Consider the following 16,052-nt stretch of genomic DNA (forward strand, 5'->3'; position numbering starts at 1 on the left):
TTTTCATTTAGTCAAAAATGGGGAAATATTGGAAAATATTATTTTAAGGTGTGAAACTTTTGTTTATGCTGGATATGTTTAAATTTATGAAGTTGAGATTCCTGTACAAAATACTTCATGGTCCTAATGAAGAGTTGAATGCTCAATAGCAAAAGTAAGAGCAAGGATAGCCATGTTGGCAGGTAGAAATAAATAGAAGGAAAAAAGAGGACAGGAGGATGCATGAGAAAACAAAGAGAAGAGAATATCATGGGTCAGCCAACCAACCATCTAGCTACACCTAAATCCAAAGAGTAAAGTAAGATTTACAGATGTAAGAGAACTGGAAAACCTGAGGCAAAATTAGGCAGGTTATTTTAAGAAAAGCTGGAAACAACCTAAGCTAAGGCTGGATATTCATAACTAAGAATAAGCCTCCATGTGAGATTCATTTGGGAGCTGTGTGGCAGCCCACCCACCCCCCCCAAAGGCAAAATGAATAAAAAAATATCTCTATATAGTGGCATACCAATGTATTTCCATAGGGTCTGAGAAAGCTTGAAAAATAAAGAGGGGTGGATATGACTCCTTTAAGAGTTTCAGCTGCACTGTTTCTTCCAGTCAATGAGGTCTTGACCACCTAGTTCATTATGCAGGAACTAAAATTGAACCAAGTCATTTTTTGTGTGCCCTAGTTTCTATGGACAATATTCATAATATTGTCCATATTATGGGCAGTATGAAATCTCCACAATATATCATATATTGAATGCAAATTAGTAAAGTGCTTAAGAGTAATGAAAACACTAAGAAAGTTTAATTGATGAGAAAAAATTAAGATGATCAGCATTAAAATATTTACTGACTTCAAAATTTATTCTCTTAATTATTGACATCATTCATGTGTTATATTTAATGTATTCAATAATTTGTAATCTTTGTGTATACAAATGAGTGAGCATGATTGTCTGTTTTGCTATTTGTTAATCCTTTAGTTTGAAAGATCAGTTATTGTTGGAAAACATTTGTGAGTTTATCTAAGAATATTTTTAAGTATTCCACAAATAGGAAAATATGATATAGTCTGATTATCCTTCCAATATCTCCCAGACAGTGCACCTCTCTTCATTCCCAAACCCACATCCTTTCTTGAACTCTTTTATTATAAAAAAATGACATATAAAAAAACAAAAAATATGATCCATAAAAGCAAACAAAGATGACTAGTACAAAACAAGCCAATAAACATATAAAAGGAGCCAAAGAAAACCCACAAGAAACTCATATGGGCATAGTAATACAGACAGAAATTCAATAAAAACACAAAACTGGAAACAGAAATATATAAGAAAAGACCTGTTAATTAATAACAAAAATATACAAAATGCCCAGATAGAACATTGTGACACATACCAAAAAAAAGGAAGAAGAAAAGGAAATAAAACACTTCGAAAATACTATAGAGCAGATTTTAGATTGGCCATGAGGACTGAACTGTAGTTGCTTGTATACCCACTGAAACTCCATTAAAGATAGGTAATTTTTCATCTGTTAGTGGTTACTGATTGGAGATTACTTCTGTATTGGGGATATAGATTTGTGTTCATGTTCACTCTCAGCACAGAGTGTGCTGCCACAGTCTCTGTGAGTTCATATTGCATGAGTTTTTGTGTGTTGAAAGACATTGTTTCCTTGGTATCCATTATTGAAGTCTCTGATATTCAGGCTCAAATCCATATAACCAAAGAGATTAGGTATAGATTGATGGACATGGTGGAGGATTAGATCACTATAGAAAGGGTAAATAAAACAATAACAAATGAAAGGATGGAGAGTTGCTGGAAGTGGAGGAACAAATGGAGAGAGAAATGGAGGATGGGAGGGAGAGAGGGAATATGAGGAAGGAGAGGTGAAACTATGCATATGGATGTGATATAAATGGAATCACCAAATAACAGGGTGGAAGGTGGCAGAGTACCAGTTATACATCTCTTCTCACTAAATGAAGCGTCTATTTCTGACAATGGATTACATCTAATCAGTTTGTTTCCCTAAGGAGTTCAATGGAAACCACCAAAGAACCTAGGATATGGCAAAGGATATTGGTTGATTGCTTTCCTTGAATTCAGAGTAAAGATGTATTGCTGAAGACAAAACATATAGAACTCATTGATCATGGGAAAGTCAAGATGGTACATTGCTACAGCACTTCTTTTGAATTCTATTTATGATACTAGAAAGAACTTTGGTGCTACAAAAGGAGAAAGGTAAAGGCCAACCAACTTAAAAAAGCCTTCGATCTACAATGGTGAATTCCCTGAAGATGTACCAGTATCATAGTGGAACAAAGCTTATAGAATAATCAACAAATCTAACTGGAGTTAAGGACCAAACACTCCATGAGCTGGAACCCACCTGGACCCTCCTTGAGTAGCTTAAAAACCAGAGACCAGAAAGACCAATAACCAAAGCAAAAAAATAAATACTACTATTGTACCAAAGAACATAACAAAAAATGACTCAATGACATTTTTCTTTTGCATAGATCATTGTCTTGCTCAGCTACCTTCAGAGAAGCTTCTTCCTGAAGTTCTGGGAATAAATACAGAGATGCAGAGATAGATAGATGCATATAAAGAAAGACCTATGAACACTAGGTTCTAAATGGAATTATTTCCATCAATACCCTTGTCTTTTGCCACAGGAAACCATGTGAAAGAGGAAATGGATTGATATACTCTTTGTAAAACCAAATTGAACAAGATGAATGGAAAGATAATGTTATTTAAATGTCAAGAGTATGGTTTTTATATGTATGTTCATAATTGAAGATATTTTATGCTATAATATTGTTAACAAGTATTAAAAGCCCTGGGGCCAGAGAAATGTAAGAAAACTTTACTGTTTGTAGCATAATTCTTTTTTAAAATTAGATGTTTTTTGGGGACATAGTGATGCCAACCTTTTAATTTCTATTATTATGTATATTCAACTAAACACAGAAAACAACACAACATTTTCTTTGAAAGCTAGGTTAAGTGAGCTGTTTCTTTGGAGAAGTTCCTTAAGTTATTTATTTTTTAGTTTTATAATATAAATATTGAAGATGGTAAAAATCACCTAACAATGTTATAAGTAAAAAGTGAATAAAAGTTTATGAAGTTCTTAATATATTTCACAGAATTAGAAGAGAAAAATACATGTAAAATAAAATGCTTTAATATAGAACTGATATATTTTTTCTATTGTTTAAAATTTATAATTTCCATTTAAAAACTAAGTTAATTTGTGTTGCCCTTATATGAACTTCCAGTGGCCAGCCCCTTAAAGAAACCCCACACTAACCCACCCCGTCAGAGACCAATAATTGTGAAGTTACATTTCCATATCTTTTTAAGGACTTTCTTCAATAGACTCTTGTATAGACCATTTCTTATTTTAGGGGCAGGGGGAAGGGAAGAGGTTGGCACAGAAACCTTCAATGTCTGCAGTCATCCATTCCACTGTAATACATACCATCCTGCCCATAGCAGCCAGTAGTAGCTTAGATTGTGGACATCAACATGGTTTCCTTGTAGCAGTATGGATCATGGGAGTCTTTCGAGGAAACTTAAGGTTCATTAAGTGTCACAGAACCAGGAAAGACAGTTTTGTATATAGTCTGTATTTCTCAGGGTGGAGTGTTGTTGCGAAGAACAGCCAATTGTGAATTGTATATCTGTTGTGTGAATGGAAGAACTGGATTCTCTTTGATAGGAATACAGGTAGTCATTTTCTTATGGTGAGTAAATGGGGGATTTTATTTACTGATCCAACACCTCTTTGCTCTAAAAGTAATCACTAAGTTTATAAGACAGTTATGGCTAGAACAATTTAGCAGTTTTCTCAGATGGAAGATGTTGTTAGTTGAAGGCTTGTTTTGCTTCCTTTAGCACTTACATTATCCATCACAGAAGAGATCCGTGTTTTACATGCAAGTTTGGAGTGGGAAAGTAAATCCAAATTTAAAGGTAGAGAAAATAAAAACATAAGATAAAAACATGTTACATAGACTTCCAGCTTAAAGAGAAGAATATTATGACAGTTGAAATTAGATGGTATATAAACTGTCATTATATATTTGGGCAGAGCATAGAATTCAGATAAGTGCACTACTGTGTGGTGATTGGGCAAGTTTTCATCTATGCATGAATTTGACTGTTATGTTGGTGATTGAGTGACAGCAATTTCCTTAGGATTCCAGATTCAGATTAGCCAACAGCTCTGTTCCAGGTTTTGACAAGTGAAAACCACATGAAAGATGAATTGTAATTTTATGTGAAGCTCAGGTTTCTCTTCTATACTCAAACAGACTTAAATGGAATCATGTCACTAGTGTTGGTGGCAATGACATACTTGTTTGCACATCAGCAAATAGAGGACACCCCAGTCCCTGACTACATTATTCTCTGAGAAGTTGGCAGCATAATATTTCAAAGACAAATTTGTCTCATGTGCAAGGGAGACATCTGAGAATTATAAAACTACAAATCAGTACTGTTAGAGATAATGGTTACTATAGAAACTATTGTTCTTCCCAATCTTCAGCAATTTTAACAGCCTGCCAAATGACTCCCTCTAGCACCATTTCTATAGATGGTAAGACTCAAAACATCTGAGTTTTGTATGGGTTGGGCCAATAACATTCCATCCAACCTACTCTTTCAAAGGAATATAAGATTAGAATTGTGCATGAAAGCTCCATGTGTGAAAATGTAAACCCAAAACTTGACAAGAATAAAATGGGATCCTGCTAATCTCACCCAATAGGTCAGATCCATTTTTATTTATATAGAATTGAAATAATTGAATCTGAAGAATAGTTCCTCACATGCATGTAAAACTCACATTCCTATATTCATTTATGAATTGTTACCCAAAGACTTCATTCAATCCCTGCCTCTCTCTCTCTCTCTCTCTCTCTCTCTCTCTCTCTCTCTCTCTCTCTCTCTCTCTGTGTGTGTGTGTGTGTGTGGTGTGTGTGTGTGTGTGTGTATGTGAGTGTGTGTGTGTGTAGGACAGAGGTCAGTATTTGATACTTTCATTGCTGTGGCTCATATAGGGTCTAGCACAGAACCTAAAGATCAGTAGTTGGCCAGAATGTTTTGTCAGCCTGTTCCAAAAATTCCCCTGTCTCTGTCTGGCCTCTTACCCATTTCCAAGACTAGCATTGCACACCATTTCTGGGTTTTTCAAAATATGTCCTAGTGAACTAAACTTAACTCTTAATGTCTGTCCGTATGGCAAGCCCAGAGTGATCCATCTCTGAAGTCACCAGTCTCATTTTTAATGTACCATCCATTCCTTTATTCAAATAAACTTCTCCAGAGATATTATAGAAATTGTATGGTATCTTTGAGTATTTATGTGCTCATTAGCAATGAATGTTGGCTGATTAGTCTCCTGGACAATGTTGTTGGAACAGAGGGTTCAGTGTCAGTACTGCACACACAATATTTAAGCTCAGGAGTGATTATTAGTTCTTGGTACTTCAGGTAATATTAACACCTTATTTGATGCATAGCATATATATTTGAATATATATTTGAATGTAAGTCAGGAAGTTCTAAGCCTATCTTCTGCCCAAATGACAACAAACTACTTTTTGCCTACCAGTGTGTATATCACTTGTCTCTGTAACAGCAATTAACAGTGATATCCTAGTCATAGTTGATGTATGACAATACATCTTACTATTAGAATTTCCACAGATCATATCTCACACACTCTTAATCTCAGCAACTGCAGTCACTTTATATTGGACATAATAGATACAACAAATGGGATATTAAGATGAGTATTCTACCAAGCAAATTTTAAGTTAAATTTTGAGACTGTTTTAAAAACCTGAGAAGACATTTGTGGCTGTCACATATCTATAATGATCAATATATAAATGCTAGTGATCAAAACTTCCATCTTCCTTCTACTCAGGATCAAGAATTACATATATGCTTTCATCAATGGGTTTCATGAAGCAGTGACAAAACAGAATATGGGGGCCACTGATACAGATATGGTCAATGGCCAACATTCAGAATAGCATGTTATAATTCTAGTAGAACATGCACACTGATATTGCTGTTCTCAAGTTGAACACAATACCAGGAAAGATAATAATTATTCTTCCTTTAACAGTTTGACTAATATTTGATTGCATATAATTTTAGCTATTGTTACATAGCTAGATTAAATGTTCACTACTGTGCCTTTGAGAATCAAAGATTGTATATCATAATTTATAAACTATTATTTTCATCAGCTTCTGTCACTGGCATCCAAAAAATCATTCTTCAGCCCAGTATCTTTGACACGAATTGCACCTGTACCACATTCATTCTATCCAATGGACATTCCATGTCTAATCTTCATCTTCTATGGCTTCCGTTGAACTTAATATATGCATTGTTTCTTCTTTTTTATTGTTGCTGTTCATTTGCCTGTTTGTTTGGAAAGCAGGGAAAGATCTATTCAGTGTGGCTACAATTTGCTAGGATTGAGATTCATTACTTGTACTCACAGCAAAGCTCCTATCTATTCAACCAAGTGTAAGAATGCTGGGGTGATTCTATTACCTCTGGTTCTGTTCTACACTCAGCATTGTGGACCTAGAATGTTCATCACTAACTAAAAGGCTGACCCTCTGCAACAGGTGAAGATTTAACATTCCATGGGATCAAGTGCATTCACTGAGGAGCAAGGGATGAAAAATTTCTCATATTCATTTATTTCTCTTCCTATCTCCAAAAGTTCTTCCAGAAGGAATTAGAATGCAGTGCTATCATAGATATATCCTGCCAGACATGACACCTACACTGCTTTTTTTTTTTTAACAAAAAGCCACCTTATAAAGAAAGTTCATTTTTTTCATTGTTATTTTCATGAAACATGATGCAATAAACTTATTAATCACATTTACTATGTCTCAGACTGTGTTTTCTACTAAATCTTGACTGAGACATTCAGTCCAAACAAACTCAAAATCTTTGAGGTCATATTTTATTCTAATGCTGTGAATAAATTGATAAATGTTTTGTTATAACGGAGATTTTTAATGTAATTAATTATATTTATATACAAGTAGTGAAAAGATCAAAGTGATAGTCAGAGGGTAACTCAACATATCTTTCCAAATTCTTTTGGGGGCAGAAACTATATATATCAGGTGACAGTAGGCATAGCAGACTTGAAAGATCTTATGTATGTATATTCTGTTTACTTAGGAAGAAGTGCAAGCTTTTATATCCATGTTAGTTTAGCAATAACATCATCTTCTATCAAAATTAAATAATATTATATACATTATTATTTGCCTGTCAAAGTATCCATTTTCAAGGTGGCATATGATAAAGTGGTTTCCAAAATGATTAAGATTGCTAACAAAATATCTTTGAAGCTAAGTTTAGATATCAGCATGAAAATGGCAAGGTAAACCTGGTCACAAGCATATGACTCTGATAAATAATAATAATAAGATAATTTTATTCTTAAAGTAGCAGGGAATTGAGAAAATGTGCTGTGTAGTATATTATGTGTTTGCTCAAGACATTCACTTTGCACATATGAGACTCATTTATTTTTAATAGTCACTAGGTGGTGATTTGGGGGCCAAAAGTCATAGTGTTTATCTACTAGTATAGTTTTATGATCTATTAAATTTGTTCTTCATAATTTAATGCAGAATTATCTGGGGAAATTAGCAACATGGGCCTTAAAAAATCTGCATTTGTAAGGTTGACTGACTATACAATCCTAATGCAGATAATGCTGTATTCATTAAATGCCATTTGACTAACACTCATAATTATTAAACTCTTTCTACATTTTTCCTTAAATTCTCCCCTTAATAGCATTTGAGCATTTCCTTTTGATCAGTAAGAACACTGTAGCATAGCTATAAAAATGTTTGTCTCATTAAAATTTAGCCTACTGCAAGTTTTGAGGATTCAAAGAGTATGTATAATTTTATTTCCACTGGGTGATTTTTGTAATGTGTATGAGCTATTCTCTCTAATGGAAAGTGCAATAGTAAGATACTTTAAATAGGCATTAATCCTCAGAATACATCTGCAAGATAGGTAAGCAACATGAAGCGTGGAGCCATAACAAGCATTATCCATATTAATCCACCTTCACAGCTGCAAAACCAGAAATTGCACATCACAAACAAAGGACATTTTCAGAAGGAATAGCAGATGCATTTGGCATATTTCCTTTTGGATTATGATTGGAATATTAAGTGAAAAAGAGCATAACCCAAAATGTATTCTTGCAAATGAATCAGTAAGTTAAAATAAAAGATCATAAAGCCATATAAAATGATTATTATATAAGAAAATTACCCGGATAACATGAGGTTCTTTAGCTCAATGATGGCTTTCACACACTGATAGTTAAAGTTATTTACCATCTTCAAATATTTATTCCTGAAATGTGTCTTATTTTTCCTTAAACAATTGATGTGTTATCTGCTTTTTACTTAATGAGCCAATTGACATGTCTCAGAAATTCACTTGCATGGACATATAGAAAGAAATAAAAATAGAAATCTAAATAAGAATGGTCTTATTCTATCATTTTGGCAAAAAGGGAAATCTTGTGCAAGCACAGATCACAGGCCAGCACATTACTAATTCACTGGGATGTCTAAGATGATGTTCAGTTAGTGAGTAACTGGGAAATAGTTGTTTCAGCTTGTCTTTATCATTTTCTGAAGCACTGTTCATGTTAATACATGTAATTTCACTAATGGAATATTAAGTACAATTATCTATCATGTATGTCAAAGAAAATTTAGAATGCTGAAATTACTTTCTTTTTCAATGAAAACTTTAAATTTACTAATGCCAATTAAAAAGAATTAAATATTATAATACAAATATCCATAGACTAAAATCCCGTGAAAAAGTAAATTTATTATTTTTTTTTTAAAAAAAGAAAGACCTGTATTTCTGGTAAATTGTGTGTATTTACAAATACCAACTTTGTTCATCCTTTCTACTCTTTTTTAAAACTTTCTTTCATTATAGAAGAATTAAAAGATAACTTCATCACATATAACTAATGTGCTTGGTTTCAGCATACAGAATGGACTCCTATTCCAAGATCGTATGATTGAAATATGACACATGTTAGAAGACAGTTAATATAAATAACAAGGTCAGGCATATGCTGCAGGTGTACAATTTGCCAATTGCTTATATCATTTTATACCACTGTTTTGTTTTCTTCTTCTCTTAAAAAGCTAATGAAGACATTAATTAAAATGTGTTTGGTTCCTATTCACTTTTGAGATAATAACTTGTGTCATACAGAGCATGGTTCTTATTTATATAAACTAAATAAAATGCATACATTGCTTCTTGGGTGGATTAAAAATGATTGATTATGGCAAAAATTCGTCAAGCTTGAAGTGTATCACTACATTCTCATTTAAAGTGTGAAATGTTAATAACCTACCTGGATCTGGATTTCAGAGATTGAATCAAGTCGAGATATTGCTAAGTGGCCACTGGAGGCTGCACTGCCTTTTCCAAGATTATAAAATGAGTAATAAAGCCACAAGTCATTTATAGTCTTTTGTGACAAAGGAACTTTCTTGAATCTGTGTGGAGTACTTCTGATTTTATATTTACAAAAGGGGACTCATCAAAAAGACATGATTGAACCATTGCTTTATTAAGGATTGAACAAGCCCAGAATCTACATCCTGAAGAGGGAGAAAGTTAGGATGGAGCAAACTGCTAATGGGAGAGTCATCTTGGTGATACATTAGAGTTATTTTTGTAACTCTTGTTTTTAGCCATGAGTTCATAAAAAGTAAAAATATCTAGTAAAGGAAGAAGAGATTTAAAACTAAAGTGAGTAGACACAAGATGGGAAGTAATAACATTGAAGAAAACCTTTTCAGAAGACTGTCAAGAGGCAGAATTTTATGAGATCTGGCTAGACACATTGAGTACAGAAATGAAAAAGACACATTTTTCCAACATTCCTATGAAAATTAGGAAGAATCGTGTTCCAAATATTGGAACATTACAAATACTAATTTGCCAAGACCATGTGATATGTTATTTATTTTAAATAAATATTTAGGATCTTGGCTTTTCCTTAGCATTCATTGCTCTCCTATGTTAGTAAACACCATTAGTCTTAAGGTTCACTTCAGAACTCTGTATATGTGAAGTTGACTCCAGCCATTCCAAATCAGCATAATTCCATCTCATTGTAAAAATTGCATTTCTTACTCTGCAAACTTTACCTGGAATAATTACCCCTTAGTCTTTGAATTTCATATGATCAAATAATGTGTGAGGTCCCTTATTAAATACTTAGCAGTGTCATTCCAAAGACTATGCCATCTGACAAAGTGTGTCAATCATTAGTTGTTTTATGGTCAGAATGAAAATCTCTTATCCACAGCCAAATGACTGATGGAAACTGTGTGAATAGCAGGACTATATGAAAACGAATTCAGAAAGCAGCAAACTTCTTCCCCCAAACAAAGCTTTAAGTGTGGTGATAGCATAGTGATTGAAAGAAATCTGTACCAGAGAGTACATAGGAAAAATATTAGAAAATCATCTTGCCTGGGTATCTAGAGTTCTGAGCTGTTAACCATATCAAAATCCTACTTTCTAATTGGGGAAAGTCTACATTAATATTTATACCTAGTACACACATGGAATTAGGGAACCCATTCCATATAGAGGGATACTCTCTCAGTCTATGTTCTGAGAGAGTACCTAATGATGTGAAAGACTTTGATGATACCAATGAAAGGCCTTAAAATCCATGGGGATCAGAAGAGGGATGGGATAGGGGGTCAGTTGGGTGATGGGGAAGAGGGGAGGGAGAGTGAACTGGGATTGACATGTAAAACAAGCTTGTTTCTAATTTAAAATTTTAAAAATTCCTAGTAAAACCTAACAAAAGGAGGTTTATTTACATTTCAGCAAGGAAATCAGCTATCTTTTAACATAGTTATGTGAGAGTTTGAATATTTGTAATTTAGAAATATATCTGATACAGGATCAAGAAAAGCACCCCCAGGCTTCCATTGAGAAAAAATACACAGCAGCAAGTTGGCATCTATGAATGTTCTTTTTTTGTTTTGTTTTGTTTTGTTTTGTTTTTGGAGTTGCCGAATTTTTTTAAATTTTTTATTTAATTTTTACAAATTATGATTTCACATGTCAATCCCTTCTCCCTCTCCCCCCATCCCCCACCATCGCCTTCTTCCCTCCACTCCCCATAGAGGGTAGAGCCCTCCATGGGGGCTCCCCACATTCCACTTATAAAGGTTAATTTTACTTTTTACTTTTTTTTTTACACTTTTTTTTTACTTTTTACTTTTCTTAACATTTCATCCTCAAATTATGCTAGAGGTAGGATGACATTTTTACCTATAGTTTGGAAATAATTTAAAGGAAAGACAAAGAGCTAATAAAAGCTGGAGAAGTTGATTAATATATTTGTTACATAATGTTATAAACTAGGATGTAGCAAGCGTTTATATTAATGATTCTGATATTTTTTAGTCTTAATGTTTTAGTTTTTGCTGATTCTCTATAAAATTCATATGTTAAGGAAATTTAATGTCTGAGCAAATGTTCTGCTGACCATATTTTCATCTATATAGAGAGATTTCATACAAGTTACTGTAATTCATTATGAATGAAGGCAAATGGAGGATGGGTGAGGTTTTGAAAATAGTAACAATTCTTTTCATTTTCTAAATGGTATTTTCCTTGTGTTTTATTTCTACAACATATTAAGCTCATAACTATCAGTAAGATAGGTAGCATCATGATTTTATGGTTTCAAAACCACAACAGTGGAGGTTAATTAAATGGTTAGAGGTCACATCACACAATGAGTAATTAGTGGGACTTGAATTAAAACCCAAGAAAAACAAACTCTCAGACATATTCAAATATGTGTGATTGAACTATTGAGAATGCTGACTAGGGAACCTCATATTAATCTGATTCTGCCATAAAGGAAATTTTCATGAATCTGCTTATGAATTCTTTATCATTGATGAAAGGGAGACCAAGCAAATGCTTACTCGGTCATGTCTAGAATAGGAAATGAGAATTTGGAGGTGGATGATCAGAGACAGAGCAGGATTGTACCATTCAGTACATGGGGGTATCATGTTAACATTTATCACTCTCTGTTGCTTACCACACACATGAGGTGACTAGCCATATCATGCTTCTGCTATCATGATCTGACCATAAGGAGGACAGTATCCCCAATTTCTACAACAAAACAGATGTTTTCTTCTATTTTTTTGTGTTAGAGTAAAGTCAAGTAGCTAACACATTACCTTTCAGATAGTGGCAATAGGAATTATGGATGTGCAACTATAACAAAAAGAATAATATTTAGCTAAAGATATGCACTCCTTACAGAAAAAGTGAATGAAATTAATTTGGTAATTTTTTCACCCCATAATCCTATGATACCTGCCTCTGTCTCTCGAGCTGCTGTCCTCATTAGGCACTAGTTTAAATTAAGAAAACCTAACAACACAAGTCTCAAAAAAATGTATGAACTTTTTAAAACAAGAAAATTGTTTCACTAATTTTAACATTTGCAATAATAAATGTAAAAGAATGTATCTAAATTTTTCTGACTGTATATCCTTCAATCTATACTCATGTTTTCAATTATTTGTTTAGATTTTTATTAATAAAGTTAAAATAAGTATTGTCAGCAATTATATGCAATCAAATATTACTATAACCTATTTTAGAATATACAATTTAAAATTGGGAAGTATATTACATTTTCCCCAAGGATTAATTTATATAAATCAGAAAAATAAATCCATATATATATATATAACATTTTAGTTCCAAAATACATGTTTTCTGGAGGCCAGCAAAGTGACTAGAGGTTAAATACATCAGTTTCAAGCATAAGAAAGACACTCAGAATCACTAATTAACAGAGAAACAGTAATAAGAACAAATATGCATAAATACAGTATTGTGGTTACTATCAAAAACAACAAAATAACATGTGTTTGTAAGGATAAGGAAGAACTCTAATCTCTTAGGGTTTCACAACAGTGTGATGGCTTTAAGGAACTATGAAGTTTGATCATAATATTAAAGGAACAATTGCCATATATTTCTGCTGATATAAAAGTTCAAAGTGGACTTTTAAAGAGTTGCTTGTACAAAGCCAAGAGATGGAAGCAATAATATTGTGTGCAAAATTTATGATGAAAATGCAGTGTATGCTTATTATACAGATGATTAAATCATAAAAATGCAAGAAATCTGAGTTACATAGCAAAGGTAGATCTTCAGTCTTTTATCATACATGATGCAGTATTTATCTGTTTGTTAATATTTTACATCATTTTAATAGTAAATGTCATGCTAAAGCTGGGTGTTTGTGGCACACACCTTTAATCCCAGCACTTGGGAGACAGAGGCAGGGAGATCTCTGTGAGTTTGAGGCCAGCCGGGTCCACAGAGTGAGTTCCAGAACTGGCTCCAAAACAATATATAGAAACTTTGTCTCCGTCATTCTGGGAAATGCCATCCTGGAGACTGAAAGCAGATAGACTCGCCCCCAGCAGAACAAGCAAACACAAGTCTGCTGACAGGGATGTGCTAGTCCCTCTCCCACCGACCTGGAGAGGGAATGTCTCAGACTCAACTGCACCCAATGTGTGACTCATCAGGTTATTAGGCATTCTTGCACACACCAAAAGAGAGCCTTGAAACCATACTCACCAGGAGAGGAAGAGATGTCACTTGAACCCACTGGAAGAAGGCATGGGAAGCAAACAACATAAGACCACATTCAAAAACAGAAAATTCAATAAGATACCACTGGAGTCTAGGGATTCTACATCAGCAAGACCTGAGCATCCCAACATAGATGAAACAGAAGAGAATGACATTAAAAACAACCTCATGAAGATAATACACACCCTAACAGAAGAAATGAGAGAATGCTTCAAAGAAATGGAAGAAATGACAAGCCAAAAATTGCAACAAACAATTCAAACACTGCAAGGCATGAAGTTGAAATGGGGACAAAAAACAAAAAACAAAAAACAAAAGACAGAAAAAAACCAAAACAGGAACTACATATGCAAACATAACCAACAGAATACAAGAGATATAAGAAAGAATATCAGGCTTTGAAGGTACACTAAGAGGAATATATTCATGGACCAAAGAAAACCTTAAGTCCAACAAATCCCTAACACAAAATATCCAGGAAATATGGAACACCATGCCAAAAAAAAACAAACCTAAGAATAATAGGTATAGAAGAAGGTGAAGAAACCCAACTCAAAGGCACAAAAAACTTATTCAACAAAATCATAGAGGAAGATTTTCCCAACCCAAAGAAAGACATACCAATGAAAGAACAAGAAGCGTACAGAATACCAAATAGAGTAGCTCATAAAAAGTCTCTTCTTCACATAATATTTAAAACACCAATATACAGAACAAAGAAAGAGCATTAAGAGCAACAAAGGAAAAAGGCCACGTAACATATAAAGGCAAACTTTTCGGAATTACACCTGAATTTTCCATGGAAACACTGAAAGCCAGAAGATCCTAGATAGACATTCTACAAACACCAAGAGACCACAGATGCCAGCCCAGACTACTAAAAACAGCAAAGCTTTCAATCACTATAGATGGAGAAAACAAGATATTAAACTCAAAACTGGATTTAAATAATACATATCCATTATTCCAGCCCTACTGAAAGTACTGAAAGGAAAACTCCAACCTAAGGAAGTTAACTACACTGACAAAAACATAGGCAGTAGACAATCCCACTTTACCAAAACCCAAAAGAAAAAGCAGGGTAAATCGACACACAATCCCAACAACAACAACAACAAATCAAAAACAAAAAAGAATTAACACTCAATGGCACTTAATAGCCCTCTATATTAATGCTCTTAATTTTCCTATAAAAAGACACATGCTAACAGAATGTATACCTAGACATAATCCATCCTTCTGTTGAATACAAGAAACACATCTCAACTTCAAAGACAGTTATTACCTCACAGTAAGGGTTTGGGATAAGAATTTCCAATCAAATGGTCCCAAGAAATAAGATGGTATAGAATCTAAGAAATTAAACTTCAAACTAAAATCAATTAAAAGAGATGAAGGAGGTCATTTCATATTCATCAGAGGAAAAATCCATCAGGAAGAAATCTAAATTCTGAACATTTATACCTCACATACAAAGGCACCCTTGTTTGTAACATTACTAAAACTCAAATCAAACATAAGTCCTCACATAGTTATAGTGGGAGACTTCAACACCCCATTCTCACCACAAAAAAGGACAGACAGACAGAAATTTAAAAAAGAGACAAAAGAACTAACAGAAACTATTACACAATTGGGATTAACAGACATCTATAGAACATTCGATTCCAATCAAACACAAAAAAATATACCTTCTTTTCAGCACCACAAGGAATCTTATCTAAAATCAACCACATTCTTAGCAACATAGCAAACCTCAATATATATTAAAAATTGAAATAATCCCCTGTATCTTATCAGACCAACATGCTTTGAAGTTAGAATTCAACAACACTAACTGAAGAACACCTACAAACTCATGGGATTTGAACAATGACAATTGCACCATTTCTGGGTCAAGGCAGAAATAAAGAAATTAAAGACTTCCTAGAATTCAAGGAAAATAAAGACACAACATAACCAAACTTATGGAAATCTTTGAAAGCGGTAATAAGAGAAAAGTTCATGGCACTAAGTGCTCAAATGAAGAAATTGGAGAATAGTCACACTAGAGAATTAACAGCACAATTGATAGCTCTAGAATAGATACAAGCAAACTCACCCTGGAGGATTAGATGCCAGAAAGTAATCAAACTGAGGGAAGAAATCAATAAAATCAAAATAAAGAAAACAATACAAAGAATGTAACAACTAGTTGGTTGTTTTGGAAGATAAACAAGATAGACAAAACTCTATCCAAACTAACCAAAAGGCAGAGAAGAA

The sequence above is a fragment of the Cricetulus griseus genome, assembly GCF_003668045.3.
Source record: "Cricetulus griseus strain 17A/GY chromosome 1 unlocalized genomic scaffold, alternate assembly CriGri-PICRH-1.0 chr1_1, whole genome shotgun sequence".
NCBI classification, from domain to species: domain Eukaryota; kingdom Metazoa; phylum Chordata; class Mammalia; order Rodentia; family Cricetidae; genus Cricetulus; species Cricetulus griseus.